General features: G+C 44.1%; 1 protein-coding gene across 2 annotated transcripts in view; it reads left to right on the plus strand.

The window, feature by feature from the left end:
* Positions 1–15,102, plus strand: part of LOC124009402 (glypican-5-like) — a 237,604-nt gene that overhangs the window by 31,016 nt on the left and 191,486 nt on the right. The window lies entirely within an intron of this gene.

Raw genomic sequence — 15,102 nt, forward strand, 5'->3', positions numbered from 1 at the left:
TGGGACAGGTACGGGGTTTTAACCAGGTTAGAGATAGAGGATCTCTTTCCGTTTGTAAACCAATTTGGACAAAACGTCACCGCCCTAAACCACAAGAAAGGAAATGGAACAGAGAAAGCTACTTCATAGTACTTGGATGAGGCCTGTAAACAAATCTCTTTGCTGACATACAGTTGAACTTGTCTATATTTTCCACCAGCATAAACAGTTGAAAACCAAACAGTTTTATTTGTTTTGATAGTTATTTGTAAAAATATATATATATTTGTTGAGGAATTCATTCAAATGTTTTTCTTCCAATCCTCTTGGGTCACTGTTGCTGGCTCCAGCTCTAGTTCCTGACTCTTGCTCTGGCTAGTTTTTGATTGGTCCAGAAGGCACAGCTATCTTCTTTTCACCTCAGTGGTTTTGGCAGTAGCTGGGTTGTGGAGGGGTAGACTAGGGAGGGTAGAGAGTGGAATGGGTGGTGGGTAGGTAATGTTGGCAGTTAGATGTATTGTGGAGAGGCAGTGGGAGGCTGGAGACTAGGGAGGGTATAGCAGAGGGAGTTAATGGAGGATTCTGCTTTTTTCACGCAGAAATGGAAAGATAAATGCAGAAAAAAATATTGATGCGTTTTATAAACGCTAAAATAAAAAATACTTATTTTTGTTAATTCTGCTCGGCTTCAGTCAAGGTTCACTCCAAATCATGAATGTAAAAGGACAAACTATGTGCTTCAGTTGCACTTCTCCACTTGGATTAAATATCTTTGCCCTTGTCATTGGATCACCAGAAAGCACTCTGACTGATCTGTGAAGGCTACTTTTCTCCGGTACTTTCCTCCTGTGTGGTTTTTCTTTGGTAGCAAGTTAAAATGCGAGATTAACTTCAAGAAAAACATGAGGAAATGTTGCTGGCTACCCCTTTTTCTCCCCAATTTCGTGATATCCAATTGGTAGTTACAGTCTTGTCCCATCACTGTAACTCCCATACAGACTCGGGAGAGGCGAAGGATGAGAGCGTCCTCCAAAATTACCCTGGCCAAGCAGCACCTTTTCTTGACGTACTGCTCACTTAACCCCGAAGTCAGCCACAACAACTGTGCCAGCCACGTACAACTAGCGTTTAGAGTCAGCTTGCAGGCATCTGGCATGCCACAAAGGAGTCAGAAGAGCGCGATGGGACAAGGCCATCCCGGCCGGACAAACCATCCCATAGCCTGGACGATGCTGGGCCAATTGTGCGCTGCCTAATGGGTCTCCCGGTCACGGCCGGCTGTGACACAGCCTGGGATTAATCCCGGGTCTGTAGTGACGTCTCAAGCGCCTTAGACAACTCAAGAGGCCCTAAACATGAGAAATATGGCCATGCATCGTTTTTTGCAAAAAATACCTTGCTTTTTCACCGTAAGCTAATTTACTTAGCTATGTGTGGCTGCTAGCCAAATAGCATTGCACTTCTGTTGTCATCTGATGAGAACTATTTTCCGGCAAATGTGTTGGTTGCACTAATGTATTTTGGGTTAAGTAAAACTATAGTATCATGCCCCTTATCATTCTCTTGAAGCAAAACACCATGGTTCAACTTCAATATGAAACGCAGGTAAAAGGGTTTATAAGGCAGGTTTTTTTATGGTCTGCAGTTTGAAAATGCAGATTTCTGAAAGTTATGTGACCTCTGGTACCCTCTGACCCTCTGGGCCTCTGAGCCTCTGGGCTGCAGTAGTTTATGAGCGGAAGTCTGTCTACTGTGCCACTTTCTGCCTGCTTGGCTTTCTCTGAGGGCAGCAGTAGATGGATGGATGGTTGGCAAGGCTGCCTGAGGGGCTAGTTTGGCTGCCAGAGGGGCTTTTACTGGGCCAAGCTAGGCCAGCTCCGGTCCAGCCCCCCCAGCCTTGTCCTCTCCGATTGGGGTGACTGGTAATTGCAATGTCATTTGAAATGTCCTAAACGGACAGACTTTTCTCTGTAAACCTCCAGTGCTATCCCGCAAAGTCTACTGGCGAGCGGTTCTGAATGTTTTTGGTGCTGCAGGAATTTGTGTACCATGCAATTTGTTTTATAAGACAATGTACTGTGTGCATAGGCATTATGCTGGCCAGTTTTGTTTTATATGATTGTTGTTCGGATACCAGTGGTTTGTTGGACTCCTTCATGGAAATATGTGTGCATGACATATGCAAGTAGGTGAGAGTGGGTCAAGTTGAGCCAAAGGGTTAGTTGAGCCACCGCTTGTTTCTAGGAAACCATACACAAAATGTATCATGTGACCAAATGGAGTCTGATGGAAGAAATCACTTAGAAAAAGTGATTAGCAAGTTAGGTCCTAAAAACGGATTTTCACCAACTCAAATGAATGTATTGTTCTAGGTTTCATGATCCTTGAATCTAAAACAAAGTATTACTTTGATACATAATTTAGGGTCTCTATAAGCTTCAATATGAGGTCCTCAACCTAGCATGAAAGGGCATCCTTGTAGCTGTGTGGGCTAATATAGTCAAAATGTTTGCCTTGGGGTAAGTTGAACCAATGGCATACTATGCAGAGTATTTTTGCAATGTGTCATGCATATGAACTCAAGATAGTCTAGTAAAACACGTAGGAGTCTAGCCACCCTTCAGCTTCTTGAAAGAGCAGCCAAGGAAGTGAGAGAAGGGAAGCAGCAGCAAGGGAGGAAAACACAGGCTGAAGGACACTGAAGAGGTACATTGACAATAAAGACATGAACATGTACCTGTCAAAGAGGCTATGACAGAGTAGCAGAGGACATGGAGCCTGAGCTTGATAAAGAGAGGCTATGACAGAGTAGCAGAGGACATGGAGTCTCAGCTTGATAAAGAGAGGCTATGACAGAGTAGCAGAGGACATGGAGTCTGAGCTTGATAAAGAGAGGCTATGACAGAGTAGCAGAGGACATGGGTCTCAGCTTGATAAAGAGAGGCTATGACAGAGTAGCAGAGGACATGGGTCTCAGCTTGATAAAGAGAGGCTATGACAGAGTAGCAGAGGACATGGAGTCTGAGCTTGATAAAGAGAGGCTATGACAGAGTAGCAGAGGACATGGGTCTCAGCTTGATAAAGAGATGCTATGACAGAGTAGCAGAGGACATGGAGTCTCAGCTTGATAAAGAGAGGCTATGACAGAGTAGCAGAGGACATGGAGTCTGAGCTTGATAAAGAGAGGCTATGACAGAGTAGCAGAGGACATGGGTCTCAGCTTGATAAAGAGAGGCTATGACAGAGTAGCAGAGGACATGGAGTCTGAGCTTGATAAACATGTCAAGAATCTCGTGGAGCAGTTTCATTGGCTTAGTAGCCTCAAATGTAGAGAACTTGCCCATGGGTTTAAAATATACAGTGAGATGAGCAGGTGAAGACATAAGAAAGGTCTCAGTACAATATTCTAGCGAGTGGATTCATTTGTCGTTATGAACATAACTTCCTGCTTAGCTCATGTCTGGAGCCTTTTGAAGCAAGGTCAGGTGCTCAACATGTCTCGACAGCAGTAGATTTCATCAACTATGGAACAACAATAGAAGGCATGATGATGATGATGTCAGTTGCCTCGGTTCTAAGCTCAACTTGTCCCGTTGGCGTGCTGTGTGGAGATTTGGCGTGTGCTGCTGTGGAGAAAGTCACGTGGGGGAGCGACGTCTCGCGAGGTGTTTTATATATCCCAGGAAGTCACGGCTATGACATGGTGATGGAGTGGAGTGTGCTTGCTATGGTGACATCGGTCCCTCTCTAATTGGTGTGTGCGTGTGTGTGTGTGTGCGTGTGCGTGTGCGTGTGCGTGTGCGTGTGCGTGTGTGTGTGTGTGTGTGTGTGTGTGTGTGTGTGTGTGTGTGTGTGTGTGTGTGTGTGTGTGTGTGTGTGTGTGTGTGTTTCAGACTGATTTGAAGATACGTGTGTGTTGTGTATCTATGACCCTACTGTATCAGAATAATAGACGAGAACATGTTCACCCCCCCTCTCATCATCTCATCCAGTTTCAGATCTCGAAGGCGTCCTACCCCTGCACACACTCACACAAATACTCCCTCAGTGCCAGAGCCTCTCCCCAACCTGCTGCCTCAGTGCCAGAGCCTCTCCCCAGGCCGCTGCTTCAGCCTCAGCGGGGTATCCTGCTCTGCTGGAGTGTTTATTTGATCACCACACTCCTCCAGGCCTCCAGGGTGTGGCCTCTGTTTATGTTCCCTTGCTTCTGCTCACTCGCCAAACACTGAGGGAGATGGCTTTTGGATCTCTCTCTCTCTTTATCTCACACTTGCTCACTCAATCACTTTCTCTCTCTCTCTCTCTCTCTCTCTCTCTCTCTCTCTCTCTCTCTCTCTCTCTCTCTCTCTCTCTCTCTCTCTCACTTTCTCACTCTCTCTCGACTCATTGTTCATGTCACACTGACTAACGATGGAGACTCAGCCAAAGATTTTGACGGGCCCACCCGTAGGCAGATGTGAGTGTGTGTTTTGTTAGCCCAAACAGCCTACTGTGTCATGTCATGTACAGGTGGGGACACCCCCGTAAAAACGAATGTCCCAATCCCGTTGACACAGAGCGGAATGAAACCGTTTCACATCTTTTTCTCCTGTTTATGGCTAGTGAACAGAGCTCGCTCTTCCTGGCATCTTCCCTTTACCTCTCTCTGCCAGGCCAGTCTGCCAGGCCAGTCTGCCAGGCCAGTCTGCCAGGCCAGTCTGCCAGGCCAGTCTGAATGTTCTGGTCACATGAGGAGGACTGACCAGGCCAACGTAACCCCCTATTGACGTTTTTTTTTAAACCCTGTAATAGAACCGGGACCATAAACCGAAAATGATCGACGACCATTGCGATCAGTTATTGCCGGCATTTTGCTGATATCGTTTAATACAATACGTACCCTATAGAAGAGAAATGTGACTTTTCACATGAATACGTCTGATATTATGTGTGATTGTTTAATGGGCAATTGTCGGCTACAAACATCAAACTAGTTGTGGTAGTTTAAAGGATAATTGTGTGGTGCACATTAATGTATCGTTCTATTTATCGTTAATCACATCAGTTGAAGCAATTTATCGAAGTATGGATATTTTGTCTGTATCACCATGCTCTACCCTGTGTTCTTTCCCTCGTTTCTGGACACCACTGAGTTTATCCTCCCTTCTGACATCATCTGTCCTTGAACATCAGACAGACAGGTCACCTAACTCCCACAGAGACAGGTCACACTAACTAGGGGTCAGAGGTCAGGAGGCTAGGACACACACACACACACACACACACACACACACACACACACACACACACACACACACACACACACACACACACACACACACACACACACACACACACACACACACACACACACACACACACACACACACACACACACACACAGAGACAGGTCACACTCAGACCGGGGGGTCAGAAGCGGTCAGGATCCGTACATAAATATGCTAATTGATAGTGAGTGTTGGGACTAGAGGGGATGGGGTTTAGCCCCAGTCTAGTCTAAGTCTGAGCCGGACAAGATTAGACCCAAAGGGGCTTTGCTAGACAAGAGGACCAGCCTGACCGTTAAAGTGCTCCAGCCAATCAGATCTGGACTAATCTCAAGCCTTTTATTGGCTGAGCTAGGCTGGAGCAGATGGACCAGACACTTCTAGAACAGGCCTCTGTGTGATATCTGTGAGAGTGTGTGCTGGTTCCAGGAGGGTCAAGGAGTTTCAGCCACCATGTCAGACAGAGGGAAATCCACTCTGAGTCCATCAGTGATTACTGTCCAATCACCTCTTCTTACTCTGCTTGTTTACTTGTTTACCATTAACTCTGGTTGGTTTGGCTAGACTCTGCTGGACTTGCTTCCAGGACTATACTACAGGTGTGTGTGTGTGTGTGTGTGTGTGTGTGTGTGTGTGTGTGTGTGTGTGTGTGTGTGTGTGTGTGTGTGTGTGTGTGTGTGTGTGTGTGTGTGTGTGTGTGTGTGTGTGTGTGTGTGTGTGTGTGTGTGTGTGTGTGTGTCTGAATGACTGTGTGTGTGTGTGTCTGAATGACTGTGTGTGTGTGAAGATTGAGTGTGAATGATCAGATTACCTTAACCCAGACCTTAACCTTATCCATGAGGTTGATGAAACATAGCTTACCCTATATCAGTGGCCAGGGGCATGGGGACTGGACACTCAGCTAAATGCCATAACTGCGTCCCAAATAGCACCCTATTCCTATATCGTGCACTACTTTTGACGAGAGCTCCGTAGGCACTGGTCAAAAATAGTGCACTATATATGGAACAGGGTGCTATTTTGGATGCAGCCCATGTCAACGTATGAGTCCTGGAGTTGAAGACTTGTTGTTTACACACTCTGCCATCACCATGGATACATACTAACACACAGGTGAAGTTTATTGGTTGCAGTTTAGGAACAGTGGGTTAACTGCCTTGTTCAGGGGCAGAACGATTTTAACCTTGTCAGCTCGGGGATTCGATCTTTTAGTTGCCAGTGCTCTAACCACTAGGCTACCAGATCCCAATTATGCGGTTGCCAACTACTAGCAACTACTCTTCCTGTGGTCCAAACGTTGTGCATTATTTACATTGCTCAATTATTACATTACAATATTACAATACTACATTACATGACTAAGAATAATGTGTGGGTGTGTGCAGATTGTGTGTTTTAGTGTGTGTGTTTGTTTGTTTTTTGTTATATTTGTGGGGACCAGAATTATGATTAGGGGTTTGGGATCAGCATTGAGGTAAGGGTTATGTTAAGGGTTAGTGTTAGGGTTTAGGGAAAATAGTATTTTAAATGGGAATCAAACTGTTTGGTCCCGACTAGGATAGTCAAACAAACGTGTGTGTATGTATGTGTGTGTGTGTGTGTCTCTTCACAGTAGGTGTTCTACCGTGAGGTGTTGTTTTATCTGGGGCGGTTCTTCAGTCTGATTTTCCAGCTTGCTTGAGCTACCTGAGGTGGAATAGTTGAATTTAGCCATGGCTCTATGTCGTAGTGCTTTTCCTAATAGTCTGTTCGAGACATGAGGACTGTGAAGAGACCCCTGGGGGCATGTCTTGTGGGGTATGTATCAGTGTCTGAGCTGTGTTTTAACGATTGAACGTGCTGTTCGGTACTATTAACACGTCAGTACCTCTCACAGAGGCCAGTAAGCGAGGCAGTCAGTCTCTCCTTTACTTTGATCCAGGAGAGATTGATGTGCATGTTGATGATGTTTGCGCCGGGGAAAATGTAGCCAAACTTTAACGAGACTTTTAATGACAAATTACAGGCTGACACATGTCATGTCTGACAAATACAATGTAAGAGAGTCAACGTTAATGCCTAAAGACTTGATTCTGTCGACCACGTCGAGGCACGGTTCACTCGGATCAAATGGTCACAAGACCAGAGCTGTTTAACAGGACAGTGCCTGTTTTGCACGGCACATTACCCACCTTGAATCTGCGCGGCCGTGCTCGGCATTTTGAAACTATTTAACCATAAACGTAATTATTTAACCTGGTTTTATGACATTTTATGAAGCTTGTCTTTGTTCCAAAGGAGCCAAAACACGACCGTAGAAATGTTCCGAGAAATATTTTATCAACACTTAATAGGACATCGAAACCAGCATTTTTTTTTTCTTCATGTTTTATTGCTTTTCAAATCAACGTTATTTTATTGTCCAGCAGCCAAAGGCATAATCCTAGTCATATTAGTAGACCTAACCCAGGCTAGTTGATGCATGTTTATATCCCCTCTCTTTCTTCATTTCTAACAGCCTGTGTGTGCACTGGCCTTTTTGAGAAATGTGTTTTCCCGCTAATTGCCTTCTTGAAACATTTGCATGTAGCCTACAGCCACGTGCACATTGTTGAGCTTATAATAGGAAGAAATACAACTTCATCAACATTTAAAGTGAAATGGTCTGACCTTTTGCATCAGACTCATTGATAAAAACATTTTTTTTTTATTGCGCAGTGGTTGTATGAATTTGGAATCTGTCGTCCTAGAACTGTCCTAGAGTCTATTTGGAACTGTAGACATATGTTTGGTTGGCCCAGGGACGATGGGACGCCCTTCATTTCGGGCCCTGGAGGGAATTATTTTATAAAGACAAAAAGTATTTGGTTGTAGCCTAACTGTATTATTGCAATATTTTATAGGCGACCAAGAGAGGCCAACCGTCCTCCAGGAGAGCCTTAAAAGGGCAGTGTTGTATTTTGAGACAGGCTTGAATATGCAAAGAAGCCAATTGGCAAAGGGTAGGCTCCATTTTTGTCTGATTCACTATGGTAAAAGACCTCTGTTGTCTGTAGTGACGCCTATAGCTAGCTAGCTGTAGCTTATACTTTTAGTACTAGATTCATTCTCTGACCCTTTGATTGGGTAGACAACACGTCAGTTCATGCTGCCAGAGCTCTGATAAGTTGGAGTACGTCCTCTTGAAGTTGTCATAATTACTGTGCAAGTCTATGGAAGGGGTGAGAACCAAGAGCTTTCTTGGTTTTGTATTGAAGTCAATGTACCCAGAGGAGGACGGAAGCTAGCTGTACTCCGGCTACACTATCCTACAGAGTGCTGTTGAGGCTACTGTAGACCTTGCAAAACAGTGTGTTTAAATCAATTATTTGGTGACGTGAATATATTTAGTATAGTTTTATCTAAAAAGTATAACTTTTCAAATGTTTACAATTAAATTTTTTGGAAATTCACTGAGGAGGATGGTCCTCCTCTTCCTCCTCTGAGGGGCATCCGCTGATGGAAGTACAGTTGTTGAAGTAATTACAGGAATCCTAGGAAGAATTCCCTATATTAGGTTAGTTAGGATCACCACTTTATTTTGAGAATGTGAAATGTCAGAATAATAGTAGAGAGAATGATTTATTTCAGCTTCTATTTCTTTCATCACATTCCCAGTGGGTCAGAAGTTTACATACACTCAATTAGTATTTGGTAGCATTGCCTTTAAGTTGTTTAAGTTGGGTCATACATACCTTTAACTTCCTGACTGATGTCTTGAGATGTTGCTTCAATATATCCACATAATATTCACGCCTCATGATGCCATCTATTTTGTGAAGTGCACCAGTCCCCCCTGCAGCAAAGCCCTCACAACATGATGCTGCCACCCCCGTGCTTCACGGTTGGGATGGTGTTCTTTGGCTTGCAAGCATCCCCCTTTTTCCTCCAAACATAACGATGGCCATGATTGCCAAACAGTTCTATTTTTGTTTCATCAGACCGGAGGACATTTCTCCAAAAAGTACGATCTTTGTCCTCACGTGCAGCTGCAAACCATAGTCTGGCTTTTTTATTGCGGTTTTGGAGCAGTGGCTTCTTCCTTGCCGAGCGGCCTTTCAGGTTATGTCGGTATAAGACTCGTTTTACTGTGGATATAGATACTTATGTACCTGCTTCCTCCAGCATCTTCACAAGGTCCTTTGCTGTTGTTCTGGGATTGATTTGCACTTTTCATACCACAGTACGTTCATCTCAGAACGTGTCTCCTTCCTGAGTGGTATGACAGCTGCGTGGTCCCGTGGTGTTTATACTTGAATATTATTATTTGTACAGATGACCGTGGTACCTTCAGTCATTTGGAAATTGCGCCCAAGTATGAACCAGACTTGTGGAGGTCTCTCTTTTTCTGTGGTCTTGGCTGACTTCTTTTGATTTTCCCATGATGTCAAGCAAAGAGGCACTGAGTTTGAAGGTAGGCCTTGAAATACATCCACAGGTACACCTCCAATTGACTCAAATGATGTTAATTGGCCTATTAGAAGCTTCTAAAGCCATGATGTCATTTTCTGGAATTTTCCAAGCTGTTTAAAGGCACAGTCAACTTCGTGTATGTAAACTTCTGACCAAATGGAATTGTGATACAGTGAATTATAAGTGAAATAGTCTGTCTGTAAACAATTGTTGGAAAAACAACTTGTGTCATGCACAAAGTAGATGTCCTAACCGACTTGCCAAAACTATAGTTTGTTAACAAGAAATGTATGGAGTTGTTAAAAAACGAGTTTTAATGACTCCAACCTAAGTGTATGTAAACTTCCGACATCAACTGTATATATGAAGATCGTTTAGTGCCTAAAAAATTGATAAATACAAACAAAAATTAATTTAAAAAGTTCCCTGATCTTTCTTATCTCTCAGAAGAATTGTATGTTTTTACTATCGTGTGCCATGTAGTGGCCATTAGCATTAATGCCATATTCAATGTTTCATCCCAAAAAATTGTATATAACGTTTAAAGGTTTGGGGTCATTTAGAAATGTTCTTGTTTTCCATATGTCCTTGTTTTCAACATTTCCATATGAGTTGCAAATGTGTTGCAAAATGAATAGGAAATATAGTCAAGACATTGACAAGGTTATGATTATAGATTTTTAATTGAAATAGTGATTGTGTCCTTGGCTTCGCTTAAATCAAATCAAATCAAATCAAATTGATTTATATTTATATAGCCCTTCGTACATCAGCTGATATCTCAAAGTGCTGTACAGAAACCCAGCCTAAAACCCCAAACAGCAAACAATGCAGGTGTAAAAGCACGGTGGCTAGGAAAAACTCCCTAGAAAGGCCAAAACCTAGGAAGAAACCTAGAGAGGAACCGGGCTATGTGGGGTGGCCAGTCCTCTTCTGGCTGTGCCGGGTAGAGATTATAACAGAACATGACCAAGATGTTCAAATGTTCATAAATGACCAGCATGGTCAAATAATAATAAGGCAGAACAGTTGAAACTGGAGCAGCAGCACAGTCAGATGGACTGGGGACAGCAAGGAGCCATCATGTCAGGTAGTCCTGGGGCACGGTCCTAGGGCTCAGGTCCTCCGAGAGAGAGAAAGAAAGAGAGAATTAGAGAGAGCATATGTGGGGTGGCCAGTCCTCTTCTGGCTGTGCCGGGTGGAGATTATAACAGAACGTGGCCAAGATGTTCAAATGTTCATAAATGACCAGCATGGTTGAATAATAGTAAGGCAGAACAGTTGAAACTGGAGCAGGAGCATGGCCAGGTGGACTGGGGACAGCAAGGAGTCCTCATGTCAGGTAGTCCTGGGACATGGTCCTAGGGCCCAGGCCAGTTGAAACTGGAGCAGCAGCATGGCCAGGTGGACTGGGGACAGCAAGGAGTCATCATGTCAGGTAGTCCTGGGGCATGGTCCTAGGGCTCAGGTCCTCCGAGAGAGAGAAAGAAAGAGAGGAGAGAATTAGAGAACGCACACTTAGATTCACACAGGACACCTGAATAGGACAGGAGAAGTACTCCAGATAAACAAACTGACCCTACCCCCCGACACAAACTACTGCAGCATAAATACTGGAGGCTGAGACAGGAGGGGTCAGGAGACACTGTGGCCCCATCCGAGGACACCCCCAGACAGGGCCAAACAGGAAGGATATAACCCCACCCACTTTGCCAAAGCACAGCCCCCACACCACTAGAGGGAAATCTTCAACCACCAACTTACCATCCTGAAACAAGGCCGAGTATAGCCCACAAAGATCTCCGACACGGTACAACCCAAGGGGGGGGGGAACCCAGACAGGCCGACCACAACAGTGAATCAACCCACCCAGTTGACTCACCCCCCCCAGGGACGGCACGAGAGAGCCCCAGCAAGCCAGTGACTCAGCCCCCGTAACAAGGTTAGAGGCAAAGAATCCCAGTGAAAAGAGGGGAACCGGCCAGGCAGAGACAGCAAGGGCGGTTCGTTGCTCCAGAGCCTTTCCGTTCACCTTCCCACTCCTGGGCCAGACTACACTCAATCATATGACCCACTGAAGAGATGAGTCTTCAGTAAAGACTTAAAGGTTGAGACCGAGTTTGCGTCTCTGACATGGGTAGGCAGACCGTTCCATAAAAATGGAGCTCTATAGGAGAAAGCCCTGCCTCCAGCTGTTTGCTTAGAAATTCTAGGGACAATTAGGAGGCCTGCGTCTTGTGACCATAGCGTACGTGTAGGTATGTACGGCAGGACCAAATCAGAGAGGTAGGTAGGAGCAAGCCCATGTAATGCTTTGTAGGTTAGCAGTAAAACCTTGAAATCAGCCCTTGCTTTGACAGGAAGCCAGTGTAGAGAGGCTAGCACTGGAGTAATATGATCAAATTTTTTTGGTTCTAGTCAGGATTCTAGCAGCCGTATTTAGCACTAACTGAAGTTTATTTAGTGCTTTATCCGGGTAGCCGGAAAATAGAGCATTGCAGTAGTCTAACCTAGAAGTGACAAAAGCATGGATTAATTTTTCTGCATCATTTTTGGACAGAAAGTTTCTGATTTTTGCAATGTTACGTAGATGGAAAAAAGCTGTCCTCGAAATGGTCTTGATATGTTCTTCAAAAGAGAGATTTTTTTGCTTTTGTCAAAGAATCCTCCATTTGCAGCAATTACGGCCTTGCAGACCTTTGGCATTCTAGTTGTCAATTTGTTGAGGGAATCTCAAGAGATTTCATCGCCATGCCTCCTTAAGCACCTCCCACACTTTGGATTGGCTTTATGGGCACTTCTTAAGTACCATACGGTCAAGCTGCTCCCCCAACAGCTCAAAAGGGTTGCGATCTGGTGCCTGTGCTGGCCACTCCATTATAGACAGAATAGCAGCTGACTGATTCATCCCTAAATAGTTCTTGCATAGTTTGGAGCTGTGCTTTGGGATATTGGCTCCAATTAAGCAGCGTCCTTAGGGTATGGCATTGTGTTGAAAAATGGAGTGATAGCCTACCTTCTTCAAGATCCCTTTTACCCTGTACAAATCTCCCACTTTACCACTACCAAAGCACTCCCAGACCATCACATTGCCTCCACCATGCTTGATAGATGGTGTCAATCACTCCTCCAGCAACTTTTCATTTTTTCTGTATCTCACGAATGTTCTTCTTTGTGATCTGAACACCTCAAACTTAGATTAGTCTGTCCATAACACTTTTTTACAATCTTCCTCTGTCCAGTGTCTGTGTTCTTTTGCCCATCTTAATCTTTTATTTTTATTGGCCAGTCTGAGATATGGATTTTTGTTTGCAACTCTGCCTAGAAGGCCAGCATCCCGGAGTCGCCTTTTCACTGTTGACGTTGAGACTGGTGTTATGCTGGTACTATTTAATGAAGCTGCCAGTTGGGGACTTGTGAAGTGTCTGTTTCTCAAACTAAATACTCTAATGTACTTGTCCTCTTGCTCAGTTGTGCACCGGGGCTTCCCACTCCTCTTTCTATTCTGGTTAGAGCCAGTTTGCACTGTTCTATGAAGGGAGTAGTACACCGTGTTGTATGAGATCGTCAGTTTCTTGGCAATTTCTTGCATGGAATAGCCTTCATTTCTCAGAACAAGAATAGACTGATGAGTTTCAGAAGAAAGTTATTTTTGAGCCTGTAATCAAACCCACAAATGCTGATGCTCCAGATACTCAACTAGTCTAAAGCAGGTCAGTTTTATTGCTTCTTTAATCAGGACAACAGTTTTCAGCTTTGCTAACGTAATTGCAAAAGGGTTTTCTAATGATCAATTAGCCATTTAAAATTATAAACTTGGATAAGCTGACATTGGAACACAGGCGTGATGGTTGCTGATAATGGGCCTCTGTATGCCTATGTAGATATTCCCTAAAAAATCGGCAGTTTCCAGTTATAATAGTCATTTACAACATTAACAACATCTACACTGTATTTCACACATTAGCAGTAGCACATAAAATTGTCAGAGACTCCAGTCACCCAAGTTATAGACTGTTTTCTCTGCTACCGCACGGCAAGCGGTACTGGAGTGCCAAGTCTAGGACCAAAAGGCTCCTCCACAGCTTCTACCCCCAAGCCATTAGACTGCTGAACAATTCATCAAATGGCCACTGGACAATTTACATTGACCCCCCCGTTGGCTACTGCTGCTACTTACTGTTTGTTTGTTATTACCTATGCATAGTCACTTCACCCCCCACCTACATCTACAGATTACCTCATCTAGCCTGTACCCCTGCACACTGACACGGTACCGGTGCCCCCTGTATATACTCATTATTGTTATTCTTATTGTGTTACTTTTTATTATGACTTTTTATTTCAGCCTACTTGGTAAATATTTTATTTTTCTTGAACTGCACTGTTGGTTTTAATTTTTATATATTTTTTATTTCACCGTTATTTAACCAGGTAGACCAGTTGAGAACAAGTTCTCATTTACAACTGCGACCTGGCCAAGATAAAGCAAAGCAGTGCAACACAAACAACACAGAGATACACATTGGATAAACAAATGTACAGTTAATAACACAATAGAAACATGTATATACAGTGTGTGCAAACATAGTAAGATTAGGGAGGTAAGGCAATAAATAGGCCATAGTGGCAGAATAATTACAATTGAGCAATTAAACACTGGAGTGATAGATGTGCAGAAGATGAATGTGCAAGTAGAGATACTGGGGTGAAAAATAGGGGGATGAGGTAGTTGGGTGGGCTATTTACAGATGGGCTGTGTACAGTTGCAATGATATGTAAGCTGCTCTGACAGCTGATGTCATGTTTTGTCATTAATTATCATGTCTTGTCCCCGTGCTTCCCCTTCTATTCGTTTCCCTCTGCTGGTCTTATTAGGTTCTTTCCCTCTTTCTATCCCTCTCTCTCCCCCTCCCTCTCTCACTCTCTCGCTCTCTCTTCTCTCTATCGTTCCGTTCCTGCTCCCAGCTGTTCCTATTCCCCTAATCAATCATTTAGTCTTCCCACACCTGTTCCCGATCCTTTTCCCTGATTAGAGTCCCTATTTCTCTCCTTGTTTTCCGTTCCTGCCCCGTCGGATCCTCATCTATAATTCACCGTGCTGTGTCTATGTTTTGCCCTGTCGTGTCGTGTTTCCCTCAGATGCTGCGTGGTGAGCAGGTGTCTGAGTCTGCTAGGTTCAAGTGCCTTCCCGAGGCAACCTGCAGTTCTCGATCAAGTCTCCTGTCTGTTCTCGTCTTTACGAGTAGTATTATGCTTTTTGTTTTGTAAAGTTTCTTTCTGGATTAAAAACTCTGTTTTCGCCAAGTCGCTTTTGGGTCCTCATTCACCTGCATAACAGCTGATGCTTAAAGTTAGTGAGGGAGATATGACTCCAGCTTTATTGAATTCTTCAATTCTTTCCTGTCATTTGCAGCAGAGAACT

This window comes from Oncorhynchus gorbuscha, linkage group LG22 (assembly GCF_021184085.1).
Source record: "Oncorhynchus gorbuscha isolate QuinsamMale2020 ecotype Even-year linkage group LG22, OgorEven_v1.0, whole genome shotgun sequence".
NCBI classification, from domain to species: domain Eukaryota; kingdom Metazoa; phylum Chordata; class Actinopteri; order Salmoniformes; family Salmonidae; genus Oncorhynchus; species Oncorhynchus gorbuscha.